The sequence below is a fragment of the Psittacula echo genome (genome assembly GCF_963264785.1).
Source record: "Psittacula echo genome assembly, chromosome: 2".
NCBI lineage: Eukaryota > Metazoa > Chordata > Aves > Psittaciformes > Psittacidae > Psittacula > Psittacula echo.
In genome coordinates this window covers 139,006,286-139,031,745 of record NC_137737.1, presented here as the reverse complement: position 1 = coordinate 139,031,745, position 25,460 = coordinate 139,006,286, and the positions used below count along the sequence as shown (strand labels likewise).

Below are 25,460 nucleotides of genomic sequence, written 5' to 3'. Positions count from 1 at the left end.
TGCCTGCAGCTCAACACGGACCGCAGGGACATGCCACGGCAGGGAAGTTGGGGGCTGCTGGGCAAAATCTATTCCAAATGTCAAAAAGGGGGGTGAAAAAGAAGATCCGCCTGTATTTTACAGCACGGAATAAGAGCGTTGCCGTTTCGGCGAGTGAATCAGCCTCATAACTTATTGACACGCCTCGACAGGTCACTCCTCTCAGTGCACCTTCACATTTTAACCGGAACGGAGCCCACGGAACAGTAAATAATTACTTTGCGTTGCCGCTTCTGTTGGCAGCGCTGCGGAGTCCGCACTCACCGGCCCAGTGACTTGAGCGACACCGGGGAGTGGACACCGCACGCGCCGGTCAGTGCCACACCAAGATCAAGCGCGGCGGGGAGCAGAGACAGGAGCACGGACCGCCGACCCCCAGCGCCACGAGCAGAGTGCCCCGCCCTCAACGGCCGCCGGGAGAGGGCGAGGGGGCGGTACCACCGTGCGCATGAGCTCAGCGCGTCGCGGAAACCAACCACCCGGGTGCCACCTCCCCTCGGCGGGCAGCACCGCCTCTGTCCCGCCCCGCCCGCGCAGCACCGCCCCCTCCGCTCCTCACATACACATACACACACACACACACATAGAGGCGCTTCCTGCGGGGGGCTGGGCCCGGGCGGGCGGAGAGGTGACGCTTCCTCCCGCGGACTCGCAGGTACCGGGGGTTAGCCCGCGGCGGGGCAGCGGGTGCGGAGGGGCCCGGCAGTAGCGCGAGGCGTCCCCCGCCTCGGGCCTCAGCCGGCGGCCGGCAGCCGCCGCCCTGAGCGTGGCGGAGGGTGAGGGGTGGAGCGGAGCCGTTGAGCCGGAGCCGCCTCTGGGCGGGGGCCCGAGCTCGGGTGGGAGAGGGCGCGGGTGGGTCTCCGCCGCGTCCGGGGGAGCCGCGGCCTGGGGGTGTCCCGAGGCCTGGGGGGAAGCCGCCGGCGTCCGCCGCTGCTCCTCACATTGCTGGCGGGTGAAGTCATCGCGCCCATTGTCTCCCCTCGGCTCCCCCCGGACGGAGCGAGGGGGCCGTCCCACCCCGAGCCGTGGCAGAGGAGGGGGCATGGCCGGCCCGGGGGGCTGGCGAAGTGGAGGAGCTGCCGGGTGGGTTTTGTTTGGCCTCGGCGCGGCGGGTGGGGGTTTGTGGGGGGGAGCTGTTTCCCGCCCGGGTGGGCCACGGCGCCGCGGGGGGCCCTTCGGCGGGCGCCTCGCTCCTGCCGCCCGGCAGCGGCCCTGGGAAGTCTCGCACTTGAACTTGCAGGGCATGGGGAGAGCAGTGCTCGCCACTCCCGAGCCTTCGGCGCAGAACGGGTCAGGGTTCGCACGCTCGCCTCCGAGAGTTTCTAGTTTATATCTCTCTGCTCTGCAGTCCATCTCGGGTCTAGTGAATCGGGGGAGTGGAGGCGTTTCGAGTGGCTGCGGGTGTTGCATCTCGGCTGCAAAGGCGCTGGGGACACAAGCAGTTGCGGTAGCCAGCGTCTTGCCGAGTGTTTTCCTTGCCCAGGTCCTTCTGCGGAGCTGGGAGTTTTTCACCTAGCAGTGTACTATTGCAGGCGCATCTTGGAGTGATAGGGAAAAAAGGGTAACAGTTTGAAATCCAGCGTGTGTGTACGTGAGCTGAGGAGGTGATGGCTGGCAAAAGGGAGGTGTCCTTCTGCCTCTCCCCTTCTGCTCCAGTGCTCCCTGACAGAAGGAAATGGGGCTTTACCAAAGGGATAGTAGTGGAGCAGAGTTATGGGGATGTGCCAAAGGGACAGCAGTAGAATGCAGTTATTGCTGAGCACAGAAATCAAAATTTGAAGCCTTCATGCCCTTGTGGTTGCTTACTGGAAATGTGCCTGTGTTTCCCTGTGAGGAGCACAACAAATCTTGTTTCTGTTAAAATACCGTAGTTGGCACTAGTACTGATTAGTGTTTTATCTCAATTGCCATCAAGGACAGCGTTATTTATAAAAAGCAAAGGGCAGTTTGGGAGATGTGTCTCGCACTGTAGACAAAACTACTGATAATTTTTAAAAATATTTTTTTCCTTCAAAGTGTTGGTGGGTTTTTTTGCGTGTGTGTGTATATTTTTGTGTTTGTTTTTTTTTTTTTTTTTCCCCCAGCCAAAGAACCACATTTCAGTATCTGATGAAATGTTATTTACCAGGTTAATTGGAAAAGAAGGTTTTCACTTTAATACCAAGGTTAAACTGAAGTATAAATTCTGAATTGCCTACCTAATAGAATTCACTTGCATGCTTAGAAATGATGGCAGTGTAACATTACTTAAGTTTCCAAAATCTTGCCGTTATTATCTGTAAACGTTTAAATGCTTGCTGTTTAAGCTTTGAGAGAGCACTTATTTTAATTGCACGTGAATGAGGCCTGTTTGGGTCAGAAAACGAAAATGAAAGCTTTACTTTTGCATAATGGCAATAATACAACTCTTAAAAGTGAGTCCAGTAAAAGGCTTCCACACGTGTAACTGTATGCATATTTCTTGAAGTGTGCCAGAGTTTCAACTGTTTTATGCAGTAAAGTGCTGAATTCTAGCTGTTATCAGCTGGTTTTAAGTTTGAGGGCATCAAATCATTGTTTCTAAAAGAGGGAGTTGAAAGGTGTATGTGTGGTTTTCTTTTCTCCACCTTCTCTTTAAATCTGTCAGACAAATGGCATTTCTTACATAGAGCAATCATCAGATTTTGATTAATTATGCTTGCTGAGCCTCAGGAGGAAGACACTTGACAGATGTATTTGTTTACCTTTGTAGTGTGTACAAATCCTGGTCTCTCCATTAGTAAATGAATCATTAACACTACCTCAGCTATGGGATTCACAGCCAGCATTAATATATGCGTTAGGAAAACTCGGTTTATGTGAACATTATCAATGTGTGAAAGAACACAAGCCCTTAAATATACCTTTTTTTTTTTTTTTTTTTTTCCTATTATTAGTTACCAGCATTTAGGTGCTACTCTCCCTGACAAAAACTTCAGACTGATTTTGTTCAGTGGGCAGGGGATTCTTCCTAACCAGTCCAGGTTTTGTTTTTTCCTGTTTGCTTGGGCTTTTTTGATCCTTATTTAGTCATGCTACAGTATTTCTCACAAAGATTTCCCCCACCCCCCCTTCCAGGGAAACAAAGTAGGATGCCTAAATTTTTTCACTGGACTTCTGAATCCCAGTTTGGAGGTGCTAAGAAAGTTGTATTTCAGCATTCAAAAATCTATATTCACTGTGGGGTCAGTTTATTCTGGCCCATAGTCAGACATCATAGTTAGTGTTGTGGTTTGTTTTTTGAATTGTATGTAAATACCACATACCAGCCTAGTAGAATAAATTATACCACCTGACTTAACTGAGTTGATGGATACATGTTTAGGCTCTACTCTTCTTAAAGTGATTTCTGACTTCCAGCTGAGTTGTGAGTCAGTCTGATTCTTTCTTAAGATGAGAAAAGATTCTTTGAAGGACTAGTAAAAATATTCTAACACTGGCTTATCCATAAAGTTGATTTAAGATGTTTCTCTTTTTACATTTGTCTTAGCTCTAAGTTTCCATTGTCCCTTCTGTGTTAACTGATGGAAGATGTGTAGCTGAAGGAATCTAGCTTCAAGATACTGAGAATTGTGTTGGATCTCACATTGCTAAAAGCACCTGGAGGTAGACTTCCACCAAGAAGGTAAGAAGTTACATTCATCTTTGGAGAACTGGTTGCTGTAAGTATTGTTGCAGTATATGATCCCCCCTACTCCATAGGAAGAATGTGGAAGAGGGTGTATTAATACCTCAAAAATGTTATTTTTTATTTTTTTTTCCTTGAATGTTCCTATTTTTTTCACAAGAGGAGACTTCCTTTTATTTCTGAGTTTCTGAAGTGGAAGTTTTATCTGTGATTTAGTTGATAGTTCATTTCTGGTAGTTTGTCTTTTAAATCTTCAATGAAATATTTAAGGAAAAATCAAAACCTTTTTGTGTTGTATATAGATTAGTTTTCAGACATTGTGTGATCTGCTTCAACTCAGAAATAAATAAAAATTCAGATAAACAACTGTGAGTTTGAACTAAAGAGTAGAATTTAGAGTAGAATTTCAGTCTTCCCTATGAAAGTTAGTTCAAAAGATTTCTTCAGGCACTCATTTTTTAATTCTATTTCTTAGTGCTTTGTGATAAGTTACTGTGTAAGTAGGTATTTGGTCTATTGCTGATACTTATGGATTGATGGATTTTTTTCCAAACTTATGTTAACTAATGTTCACCTCATTATCTCAGATTTTGTTATAAGTTTATTCTTTAATTGATGAGAAGAGTGTGTGAAGAGCCTTTGCTCCTCTGAGTCATAAGGCAGCTTAGTCTTCAGTGATCTCTGCTTGTTTCATGTACATTTCTGGCACTTTTCAAGCACTGCAGAACTATGCTTTATCTTGGTTTTGATTGCTGGTCCTTCTCTGGTGTGGTGAGTTGCTTCTTTTTTCTTTAATGCAGGTACTCAAGGATCCAAAATAAAGCAATGGCTATCTAAAAAGAGCTGTAAATTTTATGTGGGACTAGAATATTACAGGGCTGTACTAGAAGTTTTCTTCCTATTGTAAATGTGGCTTATACCAGCTTTGGATAGTCTTTGAGTTCTTCAAAGTAGAATTCAGAGAAGGAAAAAAAAGTCGAGAGATGTCATTTATGATGTCACCCTTAGATCTTTCCTCATTAAGGTAGGTTAGGAGGGTCTTGACTGTGGTTTGCTTCACTTTCATGGAAGTTGTGGCATAATTAACCCTACCTATACGTTTATCCATGAAATAAGAAGGAGTACTCCCATTTTAGGTTACTTTTTTTTTTTTTTTTTTTTCCAGTGGGAAGTTTGCTCTGGGCTTTTCCACTCTTGAACTGTGTGGATTGAAGTCAGTTACCTGCTGGGTGACTTACTAGCATCTTGTTGGACAGGTAGTCAGAACACTGCAGCTGTAATTGCCATTTACAAGACAAGATCAGCTGTAGCTTTTTCTTTTTTTTCCTAAAGGGCAAGTTTCCATCAGGTTCACTTCATATTGCACCAACCTAGAAAGTTGATATAAGGGTTGCATTAACCTAAAGCAGCTTAGCAAAGAGACCTAATGAAATGAGCTTAAATAAAAGTTACATATACACAGGTGTTTCCTCAAGCATTAAAACTTCCTCTCTTTAGAGGCCAGCATATCCCCTAATGATATCTTCAGCAAGACATTTGAAGGGCATCTTGCAGAAATAAATGTGTGTACCAATTCAGTTTGGTATAGTCGCTTGTTTTTGCTTCCTAAGTAGAACACAACTCTTGTTGATGCAAGTATCCTGTTATTGTTCAGCCCAAACTGTCATTGTGGGACTGTGTCAGTTCTGTTTCCATTTATAGTTGAGACAAATTACCGTTAAATGTTTTTCCATAGGTTCTTTAGCTACTCCCATAAGGCAGATTAGAGCTCATATTCTAAATTGGAGCCCCTGGCTGTCCCCTTCAGTTGTTCCATTTAGTGAATGAAGAACTGCTTCAGCAAAAGAACTAACTGGAGAAACTGTCTACAGTAAGAATCATGTTGCTTTGTTCTCGTTGTGTTTCACTGATGCTGCATATCCTTAATAAATCACAGTATCACTTTTAAATTCCCCAGTTAGTGGTCAGGTTTTTCACATAAAACCAGACTCTGCAAGCCACAGAGTTAAGTTCTATTTTTATCTGAAAATACTTAATCTGTAAGACAGTTCCAGCTGTACTGTTTAGTGCCCTGTGTTAGACTTCCGGTGAGACAAATTTACACCATCTATAGTTTCAAGAAATGGTTTGTAGGGAGTGTGAAGTGGTCCTGCACCTTGAGAGATCTGCTGAATAGCAGAGGTTCAGGTGAGGCTGAAGGTTGTAGTTGAGGCATGAAGATTTTGCAGCACTGCCTGGCTAGCATTTTCGATATGACATCACAGCAGTAGTGTTGCTGCACCTTGGTTTTGTTTTTAAATATTTATATAAAATAGCCTACTTAACTGTCTGCTTTTAGACAAATAAGAGTCTGTCTTGGCACCATAATGATTGCATTCCAGAGGAAGAGACTACCGATGGTGCTATGCCTACATGCGTCATATTTCCTTTGCAGAAAGTACATGGTGCACAGAACTTGCAGTATGTTTCAGTGAAACTGGACAAGGGGAGGGATGTTCTGGCAGACCTAGTACAGTATCAATCTGCAGAATAAACATTTATACCTTTTTTAGGAAATAAAAGGTTTTTATTCTGTGAATTAAATAGTTCATGAATGCTTTGGGCTTTTTATGCCCTGAAAATTGGAGGCCATATGCTCAGTCTATATTTGGTGCTGCAGCTCTTCCTTGTATTAAGCTCTAATTGTACCTTGACAGTATATGTTTTTGTAAGTATTAACACCTGTAAGGGAACTGTATATAAATGAAGAAGCTGACAGTGGTTGCTGCTGCATACTGTTTTGGCTTTTCTCCTTCGTATCAAAGTGTTTCCTGTAGTGAGCATCCAGTTGTCCCTCAAACATCTGATAGTGGAAGAACAGTTGGATGGCAATAAATAGTGGCTGTAAGTGAGACCACCCAACTAGTAAAGGTGGAGCTTGCTGAGGAACTTTTTTTCAGGTCAGCCACAGGGAACTATCTTACTTTCGGTTTACCTTTCATATTTTCATAATAAGCAATATACTATGTTGATCAATGCAAAGAAATGTGATTGTCAGATGAAGCGTATTCAAGGTTAAGACTTTATTTTTAGAATGTGTACTGGAAAAATAACTCTTATCAAAGATTTCTCCACTGTGTGTCCTGATGGAGGTGTTCTGACTTTGTGTTCCTTTGTCTTAAGTCAAATATAGACAGAATAAAGCCTTTAAAATTACTTTTTTTTTTTTTTTTTATTTTTAATTAAAAACCTTGCTTCAGTTTCCTGAGAAGAGCAGTTACCTTCTCAGTTTCATTGTACTGTGAAGCTGTATCTGATACTTCTTTTTGATTGACTTTGCATTTTCAAAAAAAGGAGTCAAGCTTTCCATTATATGACACAGCTAAAAATACATCTTGGGAGAGCAGAAGCCCTTTTACTGAGGGTCAGAGACGGAGGTATCAAACTTCTAGGTCCTTTTTAAGCAAAGGGATCTTTAGTGCTTATAGTCTATGAAGCCAGGCTGCTGCTTTCCTGAAGTGTAAGATTCTGCAGTCAGTATAAGTTTATCTTCGGGACAACATAAAGAAAGAACCTGCAAAGAGCTATTGTGCTCATTGTTTTTCTTAATTTTACAATATCATGGTTTTAAGCCATCTCCATTTAGACTGAGGAATTTTTTAACTAGTGACCAAAAGTATTTTCATCTTTAAGTTCCTACCTAACTAGTTACTTTTTTCTTCATTTCTTCTGCTTCCTGTTCCTATTTGCTGTTGCTTTTTATTTTTTTACCCCTTTATGTGGCAGTTTGCTTTTGTTCAGACTTTATCTTTGGTGGGGGTGTGTAGCTGCAGAAAAGTAGACTTTGCCTTCTGTGACCTGACACCAGACAGAAACTCAGCCAGGGTAAGAATAGAAGAGGGCCCTGTAAGCTCAACACAGGAGTCCTCAGTCTTTCCATTATTAACAATTAAAAATGATTCCAAGATGAATTAGGTAATGGAGTAACTAACTAATGAAAAGAGAACAAGGATAAACAAAGAGAAAGATCCTGATTATTAGGATTACATGCTGCCAGCCTGTCTGAAAAAGGTGGTACAAGCTCTCCTGTTTTCAGTGTTAATTTAGTTAGTAGATAAGGTATATCTGGCACATACTATACCTTATCTTTCGCTGTTGAATTGAAGCTTTGCAAGGAGGTGGTGTTTACTGGGGAATGGGTTAAGAAAAAGAAGCATCCTGTTCAGTCCTGCCCAGCTTTTTCTCTGAAACTGTAAGCAGTGAAAATGGTTTCTTTCCACCTCCTACACCCTGCCCTAATCAACATAATATTGTGGCTGGATCTAGGCCAAGAAGTGTTGTTTCAGTAAAGTATGAAGACAGTGACATGGTTTTGTTTTCATTGTTTGGGTGGGTTTTTTGTTGGTGTGGTTTTTTTTTTTTTTTTTTGATTCTGTTTTGGTTTTTTTTCCCCTCTGTTGTTTGATGTGTGAAGTACTGCCCTATTTTTTTAAGGGCTATATAATCATATCCTCATCTCAAAGTTCATGCTATATTACCTTTCTGTTTTAAGGGTAACAAATAATTTCTAAGTCAGTTTCAACCTGGATTATCTCCTGCAAGCTGTGGGGATATTTGCACTGTATAGCTTTCAAAGCCATTACATGGAAAATGGCATATGCACAATAAATGTAGAGCCACAGTATGCTGCATTTGTGGAACAGATTTTTTTTCTAAACCTTCTGTAAATTTGTCTTTGTTCATCTCTGGCTGAAAGTTTAAAAAAAAAAATTACATATTTTGATATGGTTGGTGTACCTCCTGACACACATGAAATGTACCTCTTCAGAGTATGCAGAACAGTTTTATGTGCTGAAAGTCATTCAGTGCAAGAACAAATTAGAACTCTGAAAGGAGGGAGCTTCCAGTTGGCCATACAATGAGCAAAAATACAACACTTTATGGAAAGCTTCGGTAGATCAGTGCTTTCATCTGTAAAAAAGCAATGTAGGTACTGAAGCTCTCTGTAAAATGTAGTCCTTCTGAAGTTAAAACTATTCACCTTTAAAGTTCAGCTGTCTGAAATGTGTGCTTCGTTTGTACAGTATTACTGCAGACTAGTAACAGAATATGGCTGGCTTTGGATTATTTGGTGAGGAAAATAAAACCTTGGTTTGATTTGATTTCCTTCAAAAAGGGAGATTAGATATACCTTCATTATCATGTAATTGTCAAGTCATCAAAGGAGTTGACTAGAGTATGGCTTTGAGTAAATATTGTCTGTGTGCATACGTGCAGTAATTTTAACTTCTGTAATAGGCATTCTGCAAAACTGCATTTTGAAGGTGAAGAGTGGCTCAGGTTTTAATGGTGTGTGGCATGCAAGAACTTTTTCTAGTGTAACGACAAGGAAGATGCCTTAGGATGCTGGTAGTTCAACTTTGTTTCTCAGAAAACATGATGATGGATGCACTAGAAATACTAGAAACAGGTAGGCATGGCTTCAGTAGTGATTAGATGACTTATTTGCCCTGTTTTTGTAATGTGAAGGATTGTACATGTCAAAGTGAAACTGATTCTGCCATTGCGTACAGTTTATTGTCATTTTAAGGTTTCAGGTCAAATTCTCAAATGTTAAGAAATGCCAGAATTAAGGCCAAAGAAGCAACCGTAGTTTGCTTGCTTTTTGTGCCTGCTTTTAATAAGTTGTAGTCCTCAATTACACAGCTGTGGCTTTCTGGTTTCTTCTTCTTCTTTGCAGAAGCATTCTTTAGAATACATTTCCCCTGTCCGCTGATGAGTCCATCTAGGTTGGGCAGCAATAAACCTAGTCTCTAGGGCAGTTGTTTCCTTTGAATAAGCTTGGAGATACAATGAAAATAAAGCAGAAAACTTGAAAGATTTTCTTCATGCCTGATGGAGCTATCTGAATCCTGGCTATGTATTGTGGTAGTTACTGGTTTGGTTGGGGTGGTGTGTGTGTGTACAGAATTGATACCGAAGGTGTCTTTGAACACATAATTTGCTGTGTAGCATAGCCTAAAAAATTTAAGTTCTTGGGTATCTTGGATCAGGCACCTGAGCTTGGTAAATAAATTCATTCTTAATCATGCGCTTTAATATTGTGTCTGTTAATAGGAATAATACCCATGCTACTTCAGTGTGATGAATATGCTATTTGACTATTTCGGCAGTATTAATCTAACATATCCGTGCTCTGCAGTGGCCCATTTATATGCAGGTTTGTTTATATATACACACATATATATATATATGTTGGGTTTTTTGGTTTTTGTGTTTTTGGTTTTTTATTAGATAGGGGGCATGATGGTTAAGAACAAATAAAATACTGAGTAGTGACCTGATTAAATGTGAACCTGGCAAAGATTCTGTGGGGTGAAAGGGGTAAGAGCCATACAGTTACACTGTCATCATGTACTTCAGCACTCATTTCCACACTCCAGGGCTCAATTCTGTTTACTTTGAGGTTACTTCTAATGTAGTTTGTGTGCTGTTTCCTAGCTGTTAAAAATAATAATTGCAATCATATCAGCAGGTTTAGAAGCTACTTACTAGGCAGACTGCTGCTATTTGAGCTAGTGGTATCTAATAATACTCTTTCATGCTTTGTAGGGATCAACCCTAGACAGTATGATCCATGTGCTTATGCAGAGGGTTTTATGGATGTCTTTGGACTGTGAAGGATGAGCACTAGAGGAAGCCATGCCTTGACAGTACAAGCTGCTTTGGCTGCTTTTTTTTATTTGTTACTAACAGCATACCTTTTGCTTTCTACATACTTCATAGTGTTTTATCCAAATCCTATTTGTGTGTAGTCAGTTAGGATTTTTGTTAGGAAGATATCTCAGCCAACCTAAACTCATATCCTTTTCAGTGCCTAATCTGATGTCTCTGTCTTTCTTGTCATTTGAAGATGCTCCCTGTTTCCAGTTCAGTTACTCTTTTAGGGTCTCTCTTACCTTTCCTCTGTAATTGATAGCTCATTTTCTTCTAGTGTGTGATCAGATAGTCAGTTCTCCTGCCTCATTGTTTTTTTTTTTTTATGAGATATGTTGTGTTTTTTACCTGTGCTAGAGTTCCCAGGTTACTTCCCTTGAACAGTTCCTGTCCCTCTCCTCACTCTGTGGTCTGTGTTTGGGTGCTTGGTTTTTTTTTTTGTGTGTGTGTGTGTGGTGTTTGGTTTTTTTGTTTGTTTTTGTTTTTGTTTTTGTTTTTTTTTAATTTAAATTCTTTCTAGCACTGGTGGAGTTCAGCCATCCTGTTCCTGTTCTGGTGCAGACTTCAGTTGCCCTTCTGGCAGCCACCACTTCCACTGTTGTTAGAATTGCAGCATGGTTTGGGTTGAAAGAGGCTTTTGGAGCACAGCCCTTGCTCAAAGCAGGGCTATTCCTGGTCAGGTAGCTCAGGATTGTGTCTAAGCAAGTTTGGACTATATCCATTTTTGTTTTATTTGCTTATTTCCCCCCCAGCCCCTCCTCTCTCCATGACTTGAATCTTGGGCCTCCTCCTGCCATTAGATTATTTTCTACATTGCTGCTACTTTGTAGTGGGATCTTAGAAAGGATAAATCAGCTTCTTAGCTTTATTTTCTGGTATTTTGACCCAGTATATTGTATGCCTGGAAGTGAAAGGGAGAGTCTGTTTTTTTCCAGGCTGGATCAAGTTTGGGAGAGATTTTAGCAGATTAGAATATATGCTTTTTGCTGAAAACCATATATCTTCCTCTCCCGTTCCCTGAAACTTGCAATATTCACTATATTTGCATTGCTGGAAGGCTGATAAAATGTACATCCTAGATACACAGGCCAGAATTCAAATTCCAGCTTTGAAGTGTGCTTGTGCTAAACCTTTTCAAAGGAAATAATGAAAGTTTATGTCTTTTGTAAGATTTTCTTTACTAAAATGTTGTGTTTAAGATGTGTGGGGTTTTATTTGTTACTGGCTTAAGTAGTTTGGTTGAAATGAGAATGCTGAAGAAGATCATAGTACACAACTTTCAGCCCAGTTTGCTTGAAAAGATTCTGAGCAGCTTTGGAAATAGTTGGAAGCGTCACTCAATCATAATGATAAGAGTTGCTAGCCTTTCTTTTAACAAGAAATGATTGTCTTTTGAAATAAATGAATTACTTAACTGTAAAAATTAGGTGAGTCACAGTGAATTTAACTTCTTATTACTTTAGCTTTTGTTTTCAATAGCATGGTTATATTTTCCAATTTGACTTAATCTGACTGTCTGCTTATATTCTCCTCCCCCATAACATCTGCTGTTTAACTGTGAAGTGCTATATCCATCCTTGCTTTAAGCCTGCTGGTGCTTTTTGTAGGCATGCTGCACTCTTTTATGCTGCTCGTATCTGGCCTGTAGAATAAGTTCTGGTAAATGATTGCCTTTTGAGAGTTAGTCCCACGGAGTAGTGTAAGAAGCTACTTTAGAAGCTTAGCTGCTATCGGAAAGAGGTTGTTAATTTCACAAATAGCCACAGTGGTTTAAAATGTTAAACCTGTTGTCACTTCCTATTTATTAATGTCTTGGAATTTACTAACCTACAGCCATCTATAATGAAATGAATGGCCCCTGCTTCCATTCAGATATGGAGATATGGCTTAAACCTATTTTATAGGTACTTTAAACTGAACATCAGAAAAGTGCAAGGTGTCCCTGTTCTCAATTTCTGTTGCAGGGTAGGTTAACCTACAACTGAGACAGCATGGGCAACTACCTGTACTAATTTAAACCCTTTCGGCTAGTTAACTAGGGCTTCATTTGTAAGACTCAAACTATGTAGTGAAGCTTCCTGAACGTACGGTCCCTGTATACCAGAGCATCTTGCTCTGAGCATTGGAGAAGACTCATTCCCTTCAGTATTCAACATTTTAAAATGCAAGAAAACAACTTCTTATCTATCTGCATTCCTGTAGGACTTGTCTGCCATGTTTCTGTCCACATCAAGTTGCTGTGTGCATTGTTGGAGGAAGTTATATTAAAATATTAAACCTCTGCAAGTTGCCTACCTGCACATTAATATAATTGTTAAATGTATTTTTCCCACTAAAGTAAGCTTCTTAAAGTTATATATATCTTAATTAGTTTTAACTCCAAGTGTTACTGAAACTTAAGTGCTAACTGGTTTATACAATAAGTAAGTTTGAACTAAAACTGAGGGCATCTGGAAAAAAGTGTAGTGTCTTACGGAATTCTGCAGTCAAGCTTAAAGGTTTTGCATTTTGTTTATAACTGTCATGTCCCTAGGTATTTTACTGTTTAATTGTAGTGATGTTCAGGATTTTCTCCATGTATTTACAACTTGAAGTGACATTGGTGTTTTCCTGGTACTGTTGTTTAATTTTGTGCTTAGGGCCATACAGCAGAATGCTTGCTAGTACTGTGGAATAACTGTGGTGTTGCTTTCCTTTTGTAAAGTAGTAAGATAAATATTAAAGCGTATGTTCTAGCAGGTAACATAAAGAAATGTTTGAAGGATCTCCTGTGCTGACATGAAGTTTCTTTTTTAAGAAACTTAAATAGCTTTTCAATGAAATTACACACCTGCTTCCTCTAATGTATTTGTGTAACTGTTTTCTTTGGAACTGTAGGAGGAAGTAAAGGGTTTCAAATAAACAGCAAAGCTCCTGACTTCAAAGAACTTCCTTCAAAAGTGAAATAACTTCACTTTCCTTTCTTAAATGAATAAAACCCAAATGCAACTTACCTTGTTACATGTTTCATTAATGTGTATAAATCTAAAGGGATTTTCATCTTGGGTCTTTTGTAAGAAAAGAATTATTAGTATAAGACACCTTGAATTAGGTTACATGGAAGATATGGCTTGGTAGTGTTAGGTTAACCTTTAAGATCAAGTCCAACTGTTCGCCAGCACAGCCAAGGCTACCATTAAACCATGTCACTGAGGGCCTCGTCTACGCAGTTTATGAACACTTCCAGGAGCGGTGACTCCACCACTGCCCTGGGCAGCCTGTTCCAATGCCTGACCACCCTCTTTGTGAAGAAAACTACCTTTCAGGTAGTTGTAGAGAGCGGTAAGGTCCTCCCTGAGCCTTCCCTTCTCCAGACTAAACGCCCCAGTTCCCTCAGTCATTCCTCATCACACTTGTGCTCCAGACCCTTCACTAGGTCTGTTGCCTTTCTCTGGACCTGCTCCAGCACCTCCATGTCCCTCTTGTAGTGATGGGCCCAGAACTGAACACAGGATTTGATGTGCAGCTTTTCCAACCTGGTTGATTCTGTGCTTCTATAGTGGTTGGACTAAATAATCTTGAGGGTCTTTTCCAACCAAAATGCTTCTGTGAATTAGTGTTGGAAAATATTTACTGCATTTATTCTCATCTGTTGCCTATCTTTATTACAGTGATGCAAAAAGAAAAGTTCTCCTTGGAGATGAGCTCCCCGGATGAGAAGAGGCAATACAGATAATTTTTTCTGCAGTGAGGCTGCAGGGCAGTGTCTCTTCAGTGACTCCTTACCTAGAGTATCCCAAAAATAGACTAGATAGCATCTGTTCTCATGCTCTGCTTAACCAGCACATTACTTAAGGAATATAATTAAAACATAATAGTTTTTACTGGCAAAGGCTGCTTAATTAGAATGCCTGCAAGATATTTGATCTTCAAATAAGCTTATATATACACACAGATCAAGTGTTCAGAAGTGTTGAACACCCATTTCTTTTCATTATCCTTATTATAATTACAGTATTGAATGCTTCTGAAATTCTGTCTTGATTAGATTTTTTTTTTTTTCTGCAGATGTGACCTGTAGGGACCACTTCCCTCGTTCTCTTAAGTTGCTGAGTGTGTGTGCTCTTACTGTGTTTGTAAGTGTATGTTTAACATTTTCAAAAACTTGATGCTTTTTTTTTTTTCCTTTTTTTGTTCTGGCCTGTTACCCAAACTTTTTATTAAAGTGTGCTCCTTTAATCCTACGCTCTGTAATACAGTGCTTTCATCTCCTGGAAATAACATCATTTTTAAGATTTCTATCAGTTCAGCTTTACTTCACAGCAGTTTTTTGGTAGATGGGAGAAACATTTTCTGACTCCATGATGAGTAATATTTTATTATTCTTGACAACCCAGACCAGCTGTAAATCACATATGAATACAAGGAGTGTGTTTTATATACCAAATACTGTCCCTAGCTCAGTAATTGGTCTGACTACTTCTTGCTTTTAATTACGGCATATTACTAAATGTCATAACAGCAGAGTTTTTTAATCATTGGGAAAAAATCCCTGTCACAGTAGATAAAAATGTACTTTGTTACCTTAGAATAAAGTTACTTTTTTTTTTTTTTTTTTTCAAAGGAAGCTTTTCTTCACAAGCTTAGTATTGGTTAGAGTAGGTTAGTATGCTTAAATTGTCATAAAGTCCATTGCTTTCCATCCTGTATTTGGTATTTTTGGAAGGGTGTTTTTTAAGAAAACATTTGTTAGAAAACTGAAATATTAATAATGTATATTTAGGTGGCCCTAAAATTTTAGCTTCAAGGCTATATGTTTGATTTAACACTCTTAAGCGTTAACAGTTAACTCTGAATGAGCTCATATTCCTCCCCAAAAGTTATATACTAATACTCTTTTAAAAGGCAGAATTTTGAATTACTGGAGCATCTGAAATCCAAGGCATCAGTTTGAAGAATTTTCTCTCTTGCCAGTTGTGGTTGCAGACTAGTTTATGGCTGATTAAGACATCTGAGGCATTTAAAATAATGATTAAAAAAAATAAGATTTAGAGTAAAAATAATTGTTTTGCATAATTAGGTTGCTATTACAATATTAGATATTTTTCTTCAATTCAGTAATTTTTGATAAAATGTGGCCTATTTTAGGTGTTAAATGTAATCAGAGGGGAATATGCAAATAGCAGGGAGTTACTTCACCCTGTGCTGTAAAAGAAACAAAGGAAGGGAATTCACCTCTGAGCTACAGTATGGTACCTTGTTTGACTGTGCATTACCTGGTAGCAATATGCAGAGTATCAGAATGCTCCTGCTGTATCTCTTATTTTTTTTTTTATGTAGCTGATACAGTGATTGACAGGAAGTCAGATTTCCCTTTGCCTTTACAGCAAAACCAAACCAAATCCAAGTTCCTTCCCCAGTCCAGATTGGGAGAGGACAGAAGTTAGGCACTGGGTTGGGGAGACACAGTGATTTCTGACCCCTGCAGGTGGCTGGTGAAAGCTTTGCAGCCTGGGATTAAATCACTGAATCGGATACCAGTGTCAGCTGAAAGACATCCAGCATGTTCCAAGGGGATTCTATTACAAGTTTAATAATGCCTCACAAAAAGCGTATCTGCTTAGGATAAAGTTCTGCTTTTTTCCCCCTTGTATACTAGTTTGGATTATGGGGGAAAAATATTTTAGTCCAAAATTGAAATTAAAGTGGTGTGATACCTCGTTGTGGTTATAGCCTGATTCTGTTCCTCTGTATATGCAATTATACAGTCATCTTAAAATCTATTATGACATCCTGAGTCAATCTGGCTTTTGACTGCCATTTTAATTTTTGTGAAAAGACATTTTATGAGAAATTTGCTTTTCTGTATATTTTTTTACAGTTATTTTTTACTCTTAAATAACAGATGGGACAGTCTTGAAGTGGTGCTCAAGGATAACAGGATTTTGCACTTGAATGAGAAAGTGATTTCAGAACTTGAGGTTTATTTCAGTTGTTGTCATCTTATTTCTTAACAAAGTTCATTGAAGGAAGTCTCAGTGGAATGCAAATGCTGTATCACTAGCATATCTGTAAAACAGAGGCCCGGAGTACAGAATAAAGCCTATCATGTGCAAAGCTGGAAGGAAAATGAAGGGTTCACTGTAATTTGGCACTCATGTTTGTTTGGCAGCCCTCCTGTCTTTTCTTATCTTGGCTGCTATTCCCTCAGTCAGTGCACTTATATGTGGATCACTTAAGTCCCATTTATTCCACAGCCAGCTGGAAATGTGATGCATCAGACTGTGGAAGAAACCTGTGTATGTCATAATAAAGAAAAAGACCCATAATAAAAAATTTGTTTTTCTTCTCTGAACAATCCATTGTTACTATCTGTTAAAACTGATTTTTTAGATCAGCTTGTCGAAGTTCCTGTCACTTTAAAAGAGAATTCATTTTATGTAAGACCAAAAAATTTCATGGTGTTTCTTCTAAAGGTTTATTACTGCAGTCTGATTCATTTCCTGGTTTTTTGTTAATGCACTGACAAATCAGAAACGAACACCCTTCAATATTTTGTAAATCTAGAAAATATGTAACCTACTGTATTGCAAGTGGCTGTGTGTAGCTGCAAATGATGCAGAAATTAATACAGTAGTTCCCTCTGCCAGTCTCTGGTCATGCACTTGCTTCCCTGGCTAACCCTGCTGCTCCAAGGTTTCGCATCTCTCTAGGTGACAATTCTGTTCAGATATGAGAAGGATGAGGACAAGTTAGAATTTTCTCATGAGAATAAGAAGATATGCAGTAATATTAGTAGTAAATAAGTACTGATTTTAAAGGAGTAATTTTATTTTTGAGCTGTGTTTCATTAGGTTTTTGAGCTCCTTGCCATAGACCTTCTTGGGGATTCACTGCATTGAAATTTGATATTTATATGGATGGCAATATAGAAAGTGCTAGAACATACTGACATGGAGATAAACTTTTTGGATTTGAAAGCAGTCTGAGGTTAAGAGTTCATGTTTAGGGCATAAGCCCAATGGGAGATGTCTTTCACCTTTCATCTGTACTGTAGAGTCCTGCATGCTCTGGAAACAGGATCCTGTACTTGTGCAACTTGTGTTCTTATGTTCTAGTGACCTTTGTGGATAGTTGGAAATGTCAGTGATTATTGAAATAAGTGATTTTTTTTATCGTTACTGATACCTAGAACTATACTAAAATTGTAATATTTTAATAAATTGTAAAATTTACGCTGTTTGAGTAAAATATAGATATGCGTTATGTTAAAGGTGTATCAAAAGATTGTCTTACATAAAGGCTAAATCTCATCCCTTTTCTAGCAAAGGCTTGGGAAAAGATAAGCGCTTCCAGTAGGGTATATATATGATTCTGTAGTTCATGCTGTAATTCACAAATTTCTGAATTACGAGACTGTTGAAAGTTTACAGTTTCTTCTACAAAACATAATCAAATGAAGTAATTGCTTAATTGGCTTTTTAAAATTAAATTTGGAATTACAGTAGTATAGTATTTAAAGTCCTTTTGAATTTGTATTTCAGAATTAGTTTGAGTGATGGTAGAGCAGGCTTGGTCTTGTATTTATTTCTCAGCTGGGGAAGGCTGCTTCACTTTGGAGAAGCAAAGGCAAGACCTTCAAGCTTTCAGATTCTTTTTATAGTGAACTTTTGTGTTTTATTAGGTGTTTAACTACAAAAAATTTTATCTAAAAGTACTGACGTTTTTCTGTTTTGGTTTATGAAGTTAGTACTGGAAATGTCACTAAGTTCTTTGGGATTGTTTTTGCCCTTTTTTTATCAGGTATTTGTCTTCCTTCTAGATATGTGGGTCCTTCAAGGATGAGAAAGATGTACTCTTGAATGACATCAAATATCTCCAGGCTACCATTACAGACCATGTATTTTGCTGAGCAAAGGAAAATTTAAGGGCTCTTTCTGCAGTGATGTCAGTCATGTGGGGGATATTGTACTCCAAAATGAGCAGTGAATAAAAAGGGAGGAACATTTTTTCTAATGACATAGTCAATGGATATTTGAGAGAGACTATGGGGGATATGTATGCTTTATTTGTGCTCCAAATGGTGGTGGGATCTATAAATGGTTTTAAGGATAGCCATGGTGATGAGACTGGACTGGTGTGCTGTATATTTTAGAGTACAGTCAAATGAGTGCAAGTTGTGAAGTTGTTGTGGCTTAATGCTTAGTAACTCAGACACAGGAGGCTGACTGCTCGTGCGATCCCAGGCTGACTGTGATACAAGACACATTCTGTCTGCCATTAGGCTGTTCTGTGTGTTGTCTATGTGAGAGCTTGGGAAGTTACATTTTCTGTCTGCCTCAACCCCCTACCTGTAAAATAAGAGCAATGCATCCTTTCTCTTTGTGTTTTGTGTTTAAAATCGACCCTGTATGTGAAAAGAAACACATATGCTAAGTGTGACAGTGGGATTGAGTGCGCCCTCAGCAAGTTTGCCGATGACACCAAGCTGTGTGGTTCGGTTGGTACACCAGAGGGAAGGGATGCCATCCAGAGGGACCTCGACACGCTTGTAAGGTGGGCTGATGCCAACCTTATGAACTTTAACTGTGCCATGTGCAACGTCCTACACCTGGGTCGGAGCAATCCCAGGCACAGCTACAGGTTGGGCAGAGAAGAGATTCAGAGCAGCCCTGCAGAGAAGGACTTGGGGGTGTTGGTCGATGAGAAAATGAACATGAGCCGGCTTCAGTGTGCGCTCGCAGCCCAGAAAGCCAACCATATCCTGGGCTGCATCAAGAGGAGCGTGACCAGCAGGTCGAAGGAGGTGATCCTGCCCCTCTACTCTGCTCTCGGGAGACCTCACTTGGAGTATTGTGTGCAGTTCTGGTGTCCTCAACATAAAAAGGACATGGAACTGTTGGAACAAGTCCAGAGGAGGGCCACGAGGATGATCGGGGGACTGGGGCACCTCCCGTATGGAGACAGGCTGAGAAAGTTGGGGCTGTTCAGCCTGGAGAAGAGAAGGCTGCGTGGAGACCTCATAGCAGTCTTCCAGTATCTGAAGGGGGCCTACAGGGATGCTGGGGAGGGACTCTTCATCAGGGACTGTAGTGACAGGACAAGGGGTAACGGGTTAAGACTTAAACAGGGGAAGTTTAGATTGGATATAAGGAAGAAATTCTTTACTGAGAGGGTGGTGAGGCACTGGAATGGGTTGCCCAGGGAGGTTGTGAATGCTCCATCCCTGGTGGTGTTCAAGGCCAGGTTGGATGAGGCCTTAGGTGACATGGTTTAGTGTGGGGTGTCCCTGCCCATGGCAGGGGTGTTGGAACTAGGTGATCTTAAGGTCCTTTCCAACCCTGACTATTCTATGATTCTGTGATGTAGTGGAAATGTTCTGGGTAGGTGTAGGGCTGCTATCATCAAGTAAGCAAAAATTCATCTATTTAGGAGTGTATGGCTGTATGTGTATACAATGCTTGGAACTGACAGTATTTTCTATAAATAAGATTGTTTAAGATTGTTTAATACTTACATTATGAAGCCAGGCATCCAGGTTTTTATTATATTTAATTCAAAATGTAGTTGGTCTGAAGCATCTATATTTTGTGGCTCAACATGGATATTTAAACAAAAACCTTACCAAATATTGTTCCTGAGAATGCAGAGAAAAGGTTTTCTTACTGCTTAAAAATATAATCCCTTGCAACTGTTCTGAGAAAGTTACATATAATGTCTGTGTTTGGGAGCAGAGGTGGCTGTGTTTTTATTCTGTTTTCCTTTTTTATTTTTAATTTTCTCCTTAGAGAAGCCTTGTTCCATATTTATTCTTTCCTTGGGAAAACTTGGAAAGAATAGCAAATTTTTAGAAAATGGTTTTGAGTATTTTCTTTAAACACTGGTTGGTGTGCACCTAAATTCCTGAATATTTCACATACAACTAGGCTTTTTCAGCTATTGCAGCAACTGGTGAGATACTTAAATTTTGTCTCCCAGCTCCCAGGCATCGAGTCATTAGAGACCCAAGTGAGAAGGGGTTATGCTTCCTCTGCCAGGTCAAGAGGCTTAAAATGGAAGATGCCTACCTTCAGTTCAGAGGAGGAAGGGGAAAAGGTTAGTGAGTAGAGTGAGTGGAGGCAGCAGAGGAGGGAGAAAGAAAAGGGGTAAGTGTAGGCCATGAGGAAGATCAGGAAGAAAAGGTTGCATGCTGAGATAGAACAGCTGTGAAGACTGAAAATACTGAAACAGCTGCTTTTAATCTTTTTCAGATCAAATCTCCCTTTTTATGATAGCTTTCCCTATTTCCCATTATTGTTCCCCTTCTGCCATACATGTATTTTTGTAGCTTTCGAACTTGAGCATCTGCAAAAGAAAATGATAGAAGGAAAGAAGGGACTGTTCACAGATAATTATTTTTAACCCCTGCTAAGTACTGGCCACCATCAGGGCCAGCATGTCATGTGGATTTGGTTCCTGGGGATGGAGGAGTGGGAAGGTTAAATGAAGCTTAGCCTTGGATAGCTCTCTTAACACCCTGTGTCTGCTGTTGCAGGTGCATGGATTTATTTCACAATTTCTTGTATTATTCCACTGAGATGTATTCCACAACCTCTAGTTTGAATACCACTGGAGCAGATTGTAGTCTGTATAAGGGAAGGCATTCTTCTAGGTTTGTTTTTCTCTTTAGAAACCTATGGGCCAATATTAATAAAATCTGTAATGGGGATAAAAGTTTAAAAGAGAAGCTAATGCTAGCTAAGTCTTCTCATTTTGTGTCTGCACATTACTAAATTCTATAAAATTTTGTAAGAGAAATTCTTATGCCATATCAACAGAACAAAATATTGTTCATATTTAAGTCATTATAGACAACAGCCACATTCTTTGGAGCATGTTTGGTTATAAACTTAGGATAGGAAATGCTGGAATGAGGTGTCTGTGGTAGCCCTAATTGTAGAGTGTTTATCTGGTGTTGGGCAAGGCCCAATAGAGTAGTTTGGTGTTTTTCCTTTATGCCTATCTTTAGACGTTCAGGTGTTGATCTGTAGGTACCTACTGCTGTCAGTGCTCAGTATAAGTTGTGAACCTATACATTTCTGTATGAGACAAAACAGCCTTACAACTGTGGCAGACTGCAGTATCTTAATCTTATTTCAGGTGGCAGTTTCAGCCTTCGTGTCTGTTTCCCATTTTGCACATTTTGAAAGCATGCTCTTCCATTGCAGAATTACCATGAAGATTTCACAGGAGTGCTCTCAAGATTCATTTGTTAATGGTTTTGAAGCTGTTAGTCTGGTAAATATGTCTTGCGGACTTGTGTGGTATTTGTGAGCTCAGTGTTGTATAATGCTGTTGTAAAGCAAAAAAGTTTACAATATATAAGGTACGTGACCTTTAACAGAGAAATGAGAAATGATGCTATTCTATGGGTGGCTAGCTCCAGAAAAATCAGTATGTCTGTGTGATCCTACAGGACGTTCAGAAGCCAGACCAAGCCTTTAAGATATTTCCATCTGGCTTCGTGCCCTTCTCCCCAAGACTTGGAACAGGCTGCTAGAGCACTAAGTGGCATCCAAAGAACAGTAGTCTTCCATCTTCTCTCACTAAAGTTCACCTGCATGGTATTATACTTGCAACTTGTTCCTCTAGTAAACAGCCAGCTGCATGGGTGGGAAGCAACTGGCCACAATTAATCTGCCACAGCACCCTTGCAGTTGCATCTCTGAGGACAGGGGAAGAGATGTCCCTGAAAGTGGTGACAAGGATCACATAGTCCCATCCAGCCATTATATGTGCTGATACTACAACAGCATTTGCATTGTCTTCCAGTGCAGCGGCTACACAATCAAATGGATGGACAGGGGATGCTGAATTCAGTTTTTATGGACAGCTTGCATTCTGTTACCCTTAATTTTTGAGCACTCAAGTGTACGGTGTTAAATGTCCAGACAGTTCTTAGTGTAGCTTTGTGTGCTTCTGTTATCCATAGAGTATTTGATAATGTTGTATGTCAGAAGCAGATAATGTATTTATTGCGGCAAGGACTTTTTTGGGGGTGGAAGGAGGATAAGATTGTCTCTCTTTTAACCACATTAGCACTTGCAATAAGATTATGGTAGCCTTGCTATGCAATTCTGGCTGGATACGGCATGGCTGCATTGGACTTTATGTAATATGGTTCAGTACACAATGGGAAATACTCGATTCTACATGAAAAACATCATCTTAATATAACAGTTTTATTGCCCTGGTTGCTTGAAAAAGACTCTGTCTCAGTTTTCTTGGTGTATTTTGGTACTCCAGACAAACGTAAAAGGATTAGAAAATATGTCATTGGGATAGAAAGTTAAAGTCGTCACAGATGCTGAAACACAGGCATGATCCAGACTTGTATAATTAATTTTTATCTTTGTCATCAAGCCAGACTTAAGGAGGGAGTCGAAGGTGTTGCTTAGCCTAGTGTAAAATAATTGTGTAAGAGAGTACCTAATGAAAAAAAGGGCAGCTTCTAAAAACCTGTACTTTTTTTTTCTTACTGCCTTGAGATCAATTCGTGTCACATCTTCCCCACCCCTCTTTCCCTCTTCTCAGTAATCTGTAGTCCATATTGTTATTGTGAAGTGAAACTGATGAACAAATAATGCTGCAGCAGTGTGCCAGTTGTAGACACTTGTGATTTCACTGATAGCTTGTCTTTCACTTATTTTGTATTTCTTCTCCTTTGCCTCGCCCTCCTTCTGTCTTAGGAGCACAATCCTCTCTCTAGGATTGTGATTCTAGAGGTGACTATGTGACTGGACATTTGGAGGACATTAAATGGAAAGGAGAGGGATTGTATTCAGACAGGGAAGGCTTTAACAACTTGTTAGTCGCGTCTGACACAAACTCTTTGCCGTTCCGTTGGAAAGCCGCAAATGCAGCTGAAGCTGCTGTAACTGCTCTAACGGGGAAGTGTGGGCAGATATAAACTGCTCCAGTTATATAAAAAATTGAATCTGAGCAAAGTGGTATCTTTTTAGATGTAGCTGTTATCTTCCCTGTACAGAACAACGTCATCCTGACCAGCGGTTATTTATAAAGGCTGCACTCAGTACATTTCAATTTGAGTTAAGGCTTGCTAGTATACGTAAATACTGGAAGTCTTACATTGCAAGCTGGAATGATTCCTGTTTGCATTTAGTGTTGTGACATGAGAGTTGGCTTGGAAGATTGGTTTTCTTGTTTATTTGCATTTATTTTTCACATTCTCTACCTGCTGTCATGTTAGAATCCTTTTGAATGTGCTTTGGTCTTCCTGCTTCCTTAAATTCCATTGCCCAGCTCTCACAGGTATCCAACTGTGATACTACAAGGTGACAACTTCCTTTTGCTGGGTGGCAACAGTTTTGCTCTTCTAAGGAGGATTCTTTAATAATAATGGTTAAAAATATGCAGCAGAGTACTTTTGTAGTTGCATGCCGTTTCAGAGTGAGGAATCATTTATGTTCCTTCAATCCAGTATTTGATAGCTTCCAGTCAGTAGAATGATTTGAGGATGACTGCTAAACAGTGGGATTGCACATGAAAAAGGTGAAAAACAGGGACAGAAAGGGAATTGTCATTAATACCTTTCTTAATAATGGTATTCTTAAAAGATATAAGCAGGAAAAAGAGCTGCTAAAACCTCAGAATTAATTTCTGAATAACATTTCAGTTACAGCTTTTGATTACTTTTTTTTTTTTTAGTACAGTGTTGAATAACTGGTTAGAGAATAGTCTATAAATCCTCCTTACTGAAATACCTTAATATACTAGAAATGGAAAAACTTGACTTTTTTTTTTTTAAGTAAGTAAAATTTGTGGAAGTATCTACTCTTTCCACAGTATAATCACAGACTTGAAGCTTCTAAATAATAAATCATAAAATTTCGTATTTTAACAACTTATGTTAAAGTGATCTGATTAAAATGTCTCACTTCTAGACTACTAGAACTTTGACATCTTGTGTCTTTTTTGTGGGCAAAATTGTTAAATTTCAAAATTACTTAAAAAGTTAATCCTACAGTGGAAACAGTTGTGCAGCTGAGGTTTTTGCAGGGGACTTTAGTTCCTCAATAACAATTATTGGGCCTGTATTATTCTGTTTTGGCACTGGTACAGTGTATGATTCATTTTTGTCTCATGCTAGCAAGGAAACCACAAGCCTATTGCAGCATAACAAGGTTAGAGAAGTATATTTCAAATCAAATACGAAACAGTCATCAAGGATATTTATTAATTCTGTGGAACTTTTGTCCTGTGTTATAAAGCAGATCTGGGGGAAAATGAAATCTCTTGCACAGATGTTTTACGTTTGCTGTAGGCAATTGTGTGCTGCCTGAAGAATGGAGCTGGTGATAATACTCCATTCTTGAAGCCTCAAATAGTTTTGGAGTTTGTTTACTCTGGCTGTTTCCTCCCCCTGTCACCACCCTCCTGAATAAACATAAGTGTTGGTTGAATTGGTTTTGATAGCCAGAGGAAAGGTCTGGGTTGAGACTAGAGCCTAGGATTCATACCTGTATAGTGGTTCTTGCAGCTGAGGGGAAGTAAGGTGTGATAGCTGGACTTTGCAAGGAGCAGCTGGCATCGAGTCCAGGTATTTTGTATTTATCCAGTCTTGCTGGGAGATGGCAAACACAAATTCAGGTTTGTCCAGATCACAGTCCATTGAGCTGGAACAGCTGACCACTGTTAACTCCAGGTCATGTTTGATAGTGTCACCAGGTTATCTGGAGGCAGACGTGGCCCTTTGTGAACATGAAACCTGAAGCTCTCTGGGTTTGTTTTTTGTTCAAATGTCAACATCATCTCTGGTTTGTCTGGTTTCCCTGTCAGATGCACATTTTTCTCCCAGATTTTCATTCGAGAACAGTCATGTTGTCAGTGGCTGGGGAAGCTGAGTGCTGTTACAAACCTGCACACAAACATTCAAGCGTAAAATCCACATTTAAAGTCTGCTTCAGCTACTGCTGTCCTCTGTGAAGGGTCGTCTTCTCTTTTGTGTGGGACTCTCAATAGGTCAGACAGAAGCTCTGATAGAAATGAGGAGCCTTTAATTTTAAATGTATGGGGGTAGCAGAGAGTGAGGCGTCAAGAT

At 39.9% G+C, this 25,460-nt stretch overlaps 1 protein-coding gene across 5 annotated transcripts in view; it reads left to right on the top strand.

Moving 5' to 3' along the window:
* The first annotated feature begins 550 nt into the window (after positions 1 to 550).
* The window catches only part of RNF19A (ring finger protein 19A, RBR E3 ubiquitin protein ligase), a 62,400-nt gene continuing 37,490 nt past the window's right edge, over positions 551 to 25,460 (top strand). For 3 of the 5 annotated variants that reach the window (XM_080611336.1, XM_080611331.1, XM_080611332.1), the window contains exons 1-2: positions 551 to 694; positions 3,548 to 3,682. The gene's annotated coding sequence lies outside the window, so the exon portion shown is untranslated. Of the gene's footprint in view, positions 695 to 3,520; positions 3,683 to 14,428; positions 14,497 to 25,460 lie in introns of all 5 variants that reach the window. The other 2 variants (XM_080611333.1, XM_080611334.1) reach the window with 2 other exon arrangements.